We start from the raw sequence: 7447 nt of genomic DNA, 5'->3' as shown, positions 1-7447 counted from the left end.
CACATTACTTATTTAACATACCAAGCAACATCAAATCAAAGATAAAAATTATACCGTAATAGTTTATTACATTCCCTTATTGTTCCCATTACTTTTCCCATTATTAATCCCGAATTCAAACCAAGCAACCCCTTAGTCAATCACCACATTATCATTCCCGTATTAGACCTCTATTAAGGTGGTGCCATCACCATCGGGAAACCACCATCAAGCCACCATGGCGCAGTATTGGGGCGTGATGGTCGGCAAAATTCGCAGGTGCGATGGGTTTATCACCCTGGCGTGAAATCGAAAGCAGCGAATGTGATTGGTTGGTGGTGGTAGTCGTTGGAAAAAGTGGCAGAAATATATCCGTTGCATTTGGATGAAAATAAATAATAAATTTTATAAATAATAATTTTTTTATAACTATATAAAAACAATACATCTCATTCCATTTTTTTCACAAAACACTCTCATTTCTCTACACTTTAATCTTTAATATTTACCAATTCAAAACCATGTTTCAAAATCCCGATTCTAATGAGGCGAGTTCCGGTAATCTCTACAACTTAGGTCACCAAATATGCCCGATTCGAGCTCAAATTCCCCATAAAATGTTCGGGGTAATCGACCATTTGGCAATGCCGTCTCGCAACAAAATCTTCTTCATGAATTTAATAATTCGGCCTTTTTTCTCGATTTCTACAACATCAACAATTAAAACAACAACAATTTCAACAACAATATCCATCACAATTTTCTCAATTCTCGCAACCGGGTATTATGCCATTTCAACTTCCAAATACGCAACCATGGTCACAATCACAACCAACTTTTACACCTCTAAATAACGAAGAAGTAGAAGAAAGTCGTGGTGAAACGCAAAAATCACAAGTACGGATCCAAACAGCTCATAAACGAAAAGGAAAAGAAGTTATGAAAGAACCACAGATTAAAAAATTGTGGACTCCGCCTGAAGAAATTTGGTTGGCTACGTGTTGGATAGATTGCTCAGAAGATGGAGTTCATGGTAACTCACAAAAAAATACGTCATTTTGGGCTAGAGTTCGAAATAAGTTTAACAATAACGATTCCGGTTTTTTACGAAATGACGATCAATTCAATGGGAAATGGTGTCATATGGATAAGGTGTGCAAAGATTTCACGGCCTTATATAATGAAGAAGAACGTAACCCAAGGCGTAACGGTCGTGTCGAGGAAGACATATATAACTTAACGGTGCAAAGATATCAACAAACGGCAGCGAAGCCGTGGAGTTACAAGGAGGTTTGGAAATTCTTAAAGAAAAGGTCGAAGTGGTATACTACACCCGGAGTTGGTGGTACTGGTGTGCGTAGAAAAAAATCATCACAAACTGTACTAGAAGATGAAGACGAAGATGAGGTTTCCGAAAACCTAACGGTTAATCTCGGGGAAGATCGCTTAAACAACCTCTAGGAGCTATTTGGAGACGATGCAATTCAATGTCCAATGGGAAGAGAGCGATCGAAGAAGGCTGCCAGAAAATCCGTTTCGTCTGATGCGGGTACTTCATCACGGGATACGAACTCTTCAAGATTCGAAGACTTGGCTTCAGCATGGGATGAGGAAAAGGACAAGGAATTGAAGAGACGAAACAAGTGTATCGAAACTATCGTTGAGGATGAACGAACAAGATCGGCAATGGATTGTGTCACAAAATTATTTAAACTTAACGTTAACGAAATTGACGACCTGAAAGAAAGGAAAAAAGCTTTGAAGTTCAGGAAAAAGATGGCCGAGCAATACAAAGACTATATCGATATTTCAAGCCACGACGACGATGAGTAATTGTTATATTTTATTATTAACGTACGTTTTAATTTCTAGGAATTTAATAAAGTAATTGTATTTTAAGATTTTTTTTAATTATTGTAATTTTTATTTTTTAGGACTTTAATAAATTGTAATCGTTTAATTTCTTTTAATTTAAGTGTGTTTTTATTAATATAAATTATTATATATGTATTATTTTTATAAAAAATGAAACAAGTAAAAACAATAACTCAAACAAAAATGAAAAAGAAAAATAAAAATGTGGGACCAATTACTCCATCACATAACCATCACGCCATACCACTACAAACTGCATCACGTCATCATGTCATCTCCTTTCCCAAATCACCATTATACCTCAAAAAATCACCCATCACACCCTATCACATTCATCACCACTATTTATGGTCTTAGTGTCTTACTCAATCACCACATTATCGATTTGTAAAAGCTACAGGCCTCACAATTACAAGACGTATAAAAATAGTAGTGTATGTATATATTTTTTTTTTTCTAAACAGCAGTTATTATTATTACAATATTATTTTCTGTTGGTCGATAGAAACTAGAAAGTTGACATTCACGTTTACTTGAAATTTATAATTTGATATGACAAATGTGTATGTATATTTTTTTTACTGCATTTAGAATACAGAGTAAAAACTACTCTTTTTCTCTGACTTGAAAACCCCGCCCTCCCCAACTTTTTTCTCTTTTTCAGATCTACTTTCCGTCAATCTACTTTCCGTCAACTGGTTCCGTTCACATTCACTCCCACGCAACATTCATCAGATCTACACCGCAGATTTGTTGCTTCGTCTTCCATCTCCTCCTCCGGCCACCGGCATCTCGCCGGTGGCTAGGCCCCCTTTCCTTTGCTTTCTTCCTTTCCGACTTATGATGTGTTTTCCGACCATCTTATGTGGCCGGATCTCATGTCGTTGGCCGGTTGTTTTCTTTTTTCGTTGACCATTGTTCTCTTGCCTTCCCTCCGGGTGCTTCGACCTCCTTGTCTCTCGCCGGAGTACTCTTCGGTGTGCCGCATGCTAGGTCGACGTTTTTCTCGATCTCTTGTGCTCTCTGAAGTGGTTTCTTCGTCATTTTCCTGGTAACGTTCGTGGCTCTGGTTGGGGTGGTAGCCTCGCCGGACTTTTGGGTTTCATCGCCGGAGCTTCTGATTTCCGGTCTGCCATTTATCTACAGCCAGGCGGCGAGATCTTTTAGATCTCTGGTTTTTCGATGATGGTGGTGCCGGTTTTTTGTTTTCAGACTCCTTTTTGCAGGTGGTTTGGTTCGGTGGTCGATGGATTTTTCCGGCTAGTCTCTTTTTGGCCGGAATATTGTTGGTGGTCTTCTTTGGTGCCTAGTTTGGTCAATCCTTGTTGACGGTTTTGGTTACTTAGAAGATGGTTGGATCTCTTTTCCGATTTGCTGACGGTTTTTTCGGTTGGATTCCGGTGGTTATTTATGTTAATGTTACTCCTGTTGGTAGCGTTACGTTTTTTATTTTTCTTTTCTTTAGTTCAGTCGGTATATGAGTTTCCTGTTTGGCATGTTGGACATTAGTCTTTTGCAAAATGTGTATGGTCCCTGTTAGTGGTAGGGATGGCAATGGATCGGATATGGACCGGGTGGTCTCATATCCACATCCATATCCATTTAATTTTTTAAATCCATATCCATATCCATTTAAATATAAATCATCCATCCATATTCATATCCGTTGGATTAAGCGGGTTAATGGATATCCGTTGGATGATAAGTTTTTATAAAGATATTCTTATTTTGTAACGAAATTATCAAAGGATACTTAACAAATCTATGTAATATATGTAAGATATGTGAATTTAATACCAGTTATATAGTTATATCTTCATAATTTATATTATTGATAACATTTTAATAGTTTATAGTCTACATGTACAAGGATATGTAAATATATATGCATATATTAAAACAAGTATGTATATATTTATACGTATATATGTATTTCGGGTGGTAAATTGACATCCATATCCGATCCACTAATTTTTCACATCATCCATATCCATATCCATATCCGTTTATCATCCATTTAGATCATCCATATCCATGTAAATGGATCGGATCGGATGGATATTCGATGGATTGGATATCCATTGTCATCCCTAGTTAGTGGTACCGTTTGCTTTTGGTTATGTCTTTTGTTGCTGGTTAGCCCTGTTTTGGATTTTCTGTATATCGGTTGTACTGGTTGATCTTCGGATCTGTTAATGTTATCGTTTTTTTTTTTTTGCCAAAAAAAAAAAATGTATATATTTTTTAAAACAGTATTGATACTATAGAGGTCAAAATGTGTCTCGGGGTTAAAAAAACAAAAAGATTAAATAAGTTTTTATATTGGTGCTATATTTGTCAAAAGCTATATTAATATTACATTGTTCAAAAAGTCAACGGCATAAAAATTTAAAACAGTTATGTCCATTTGGCGAATGGAGAGCTTGGATTTGTGTTTGTCTCTCATCAGTAATCATCCCGGTTATCTATTTTCTTAAATGCCCTTAATTGGTAGCATGGAGAGAGAATTTCAGCTTAAAGGGATATATGATGAAAGAGATTCCCCACTTGCGGATTGTCTTAGTGGCACCCTGGCTCAAGAGTTTGATCTTAAAAAGAGTTTTTCTAATGCAATTTTCTTCCGACACGTGCCATAGATATTATTAGGTTATTCCAATGCAGACCTCGTCAGTTACTCCTAACTCGCTGTTAAAAAAATCTGATGAAGATATTTGTTTACTTCTTTTCTATTTTTATTGTGATGGTAGGCCTTCATGTGACAATAAGACCATTGATTCTAAATTATTTGACAAGGCGTATATGAGAATGCTGAGGATGCCAATATCTCATTTTTTTTTCTTTTCTTTTATGGACTATTGATTGATAATCTAACGGTAATATTCAAACATCAATAATCTTGATTTTGATGATGATAACATGTAAAGAATGATAATTAAAGAAACAAAAACTCAAATAAACTGTAGAAGGGTACGGCATGCTACAAGACCAAGCCTGCCATATGTCTATGTGTGGCTAGATCTGCGATCACACTGCAAATCGACGACAATTCGATCTTTCAAACTAATTGATTACAATTCGATCTTTCAAACTAATTGATTAAATTGGGTTTTGACAATGCCAATGGTTCTTTACTTATTCTAAAAGGTTTCTAAGGAGTTTTACATACAATGAATCATATAACAGTTAGTGAACTTGAGCTTAAATCTAATCATTCGTTAGTTAATTAAGTATGCGTTTAATAAAACTGAATAATTTAACGTTGAATTATTTATAATATGAATGATTCAAATGTTCTGAATGAAATTGGTTCTGAAAAAGAATAATGTTTTTGATAATCATTTTAAATGAACAATACGAATGATGTAAAATTATATTATTAACTTTTGCATTAATAAAAAACCAATATAGTTGTTTAACTAGAGTTCTTGATATAATTTAAAGATGATATTACATAAAATTTAGGTGTATAATGATTAAGAGAGTATTTAAGCTCTATGGTTCAACGTTGAATGTTGAACCATTCAGCACCATAAGTTATTAACAGGTTAAAAACAAACGTGCTGAATGATAAATTGTTCAGCATTAAGCGCTGAACTATTCAATTAAGAGGTAATCAAGCGCGCTCTAAGTTATAGATTGTCTAAACAGCCTTAAGTGTTAATGTGTTTAAATACTAGACATTTAGACTAATGGTCATTGAATCTCATTAGGAGATGATCCTCTCTTCTACATGTGTTGAGTTAATTAAACATACTTAATGTTTAATCGGTGCTTGAATATTTGATGAATAATTATACCTCCATATATGATAAAAATTCGCATACACCAATTTAGAGATATTGTATTAAACATATGCTAAGAAGACACTGATCACTTTGCTACTTATAAAATTAACACAATCAATTGATATGATGCATATGTGATTTTCCAAAGTTTCTTTAACCATGATGTCCACCATTGTACTTGATGGTTTAGACGATCTTGATCTTGAAGTATGTTTGTGTAGATATCTTATGATCTGGTTTGACATTCTATTATTTGTTACAATATCTAACTGTATCTTATATGTGTCTTACAGATTTTCCCTTCAACCATTTCAGATCTTTATTCTGAAAGGCCGTTGATGATATTTGGACGATACAATGGAAATTTCCGTGACAAACTAAAAGCTAGGGGCACCGTTCTCGATATGAGTAACTTACGATGAACATACAAGTTAAACTCATGAATACATGATGATACATACCTCTTGATATCGTACCCTTTTGTCAAGCTTTAAGAATCTAAAGTTTTTTTTTTTTTTTTTTTTTTTTTTTTTTTTTTTTCAAGTTGTATTAGTAAACCGTCGAATGCCCCAAATAACTATACAAAAATCTGAATTATGGTGTCTTTAGGAATATTAATCTCATTAAACAGGGCGGAGCCAGAATATTTAACGGTTGAGTTTTAAAATTATATATATCTATCTATATAGTCATATAAAGCTCTAAAATGATTATGTCATCATTAAGTTAATTACCCTTTAATTTTCATAATGATGATATCATATTTATATATTAATTTAATTAAAAAAATAATACAAAATCTTTTATAAAAGAAAATACTAATTTCTCCTAAATTGTAATTTTAATTTTCTAAAAAAATTTAAAAGGCATTTATTATTACTAATAATTATTTATTATTATTTTTTACTTTTAATATAGTAATAATTATAATTATAATTATTATATTATTATTATTCAAATATGGATTCTTTTTACGAAATTAATTACGTTACATATGTATGCTAAAATACACGTCTCTATATATTTGTAAAAACAACGACAAGTTTCTTAGTTAAACGGGCCATAAAAATAAATGACTTTAGCATTTACATTCACTTAATACCTAAAACATGTAATTAAATTGTTTCGTTTAAACAAACCCGTAATTTTACGGGTCATTTCACTAGTATATATATATATATATATATATATATATATATATATATATATATATATATATATATATATATATATATATATATATATATATATATATAGGGGCAGGATCAATGGGGAAGTAACCAATCGGGGGGAAGCGGGGGGAAGCAAAAACTTTTTTTTTTCGTTTTTTTGGAATTTTTTTTTCGGCATCAAGATCACGCGAAAATATGAACATTTAGAAGAGACACTTCGTGATGAATGTCATTATTTAGGCGGGAAAACGATCGACAAAAATAACATTCAAGATAATATTGTTCGTGAAGAATATGAACGTTTTTTTTTTCATGTATTGTGAAGTAAAATTTAGCCCGATTTAGAGTTTAGGGTTTAGGGTTTATAAACCCAAAACACCAAACCCTAAACCCTAAACCCTAAACCCTAAACCCTAAATTCTAAACCATTCGTGTTAAAAACTCAATCTAAATCCTAAATCTAAACCCTAAATCTAAACCCTAAACCCTAAATATCTAAACCCTAATATCTAAACCCCAATAGCTAAAACCTCAACATACGCTCGAAAAACACGATAATTGTTATATATTACTTCTTCGAACATTTTTCCGCCAAAATAAAAACATTTACAAAGTATCTCTACTAAATGTTCATAT

The sequence above is a fragment of the Rutidosis leptorrhynchoides genome, chromosome 7, assembly GCF_046630445.1.
Source record: "Rutidosis leptorrhynchoides isolate AG116_Rl617_1_P2 chromosome 7, CSIRO_AGI_Rlap_v1, whole genome shotgun sequence".
Taxonomy (NCBI): Eukaryota; Viridiplantae; Streptophyta; class Magnoliopsida; order Asterales; family Asteraceae; genus Rutidosis; species Rutidosis leptorrhynchoides.
The sequence above is the reverse complement of the archived record's forward strand: the minus strand, read 5'-3'. Positions refer to the sequence as shown.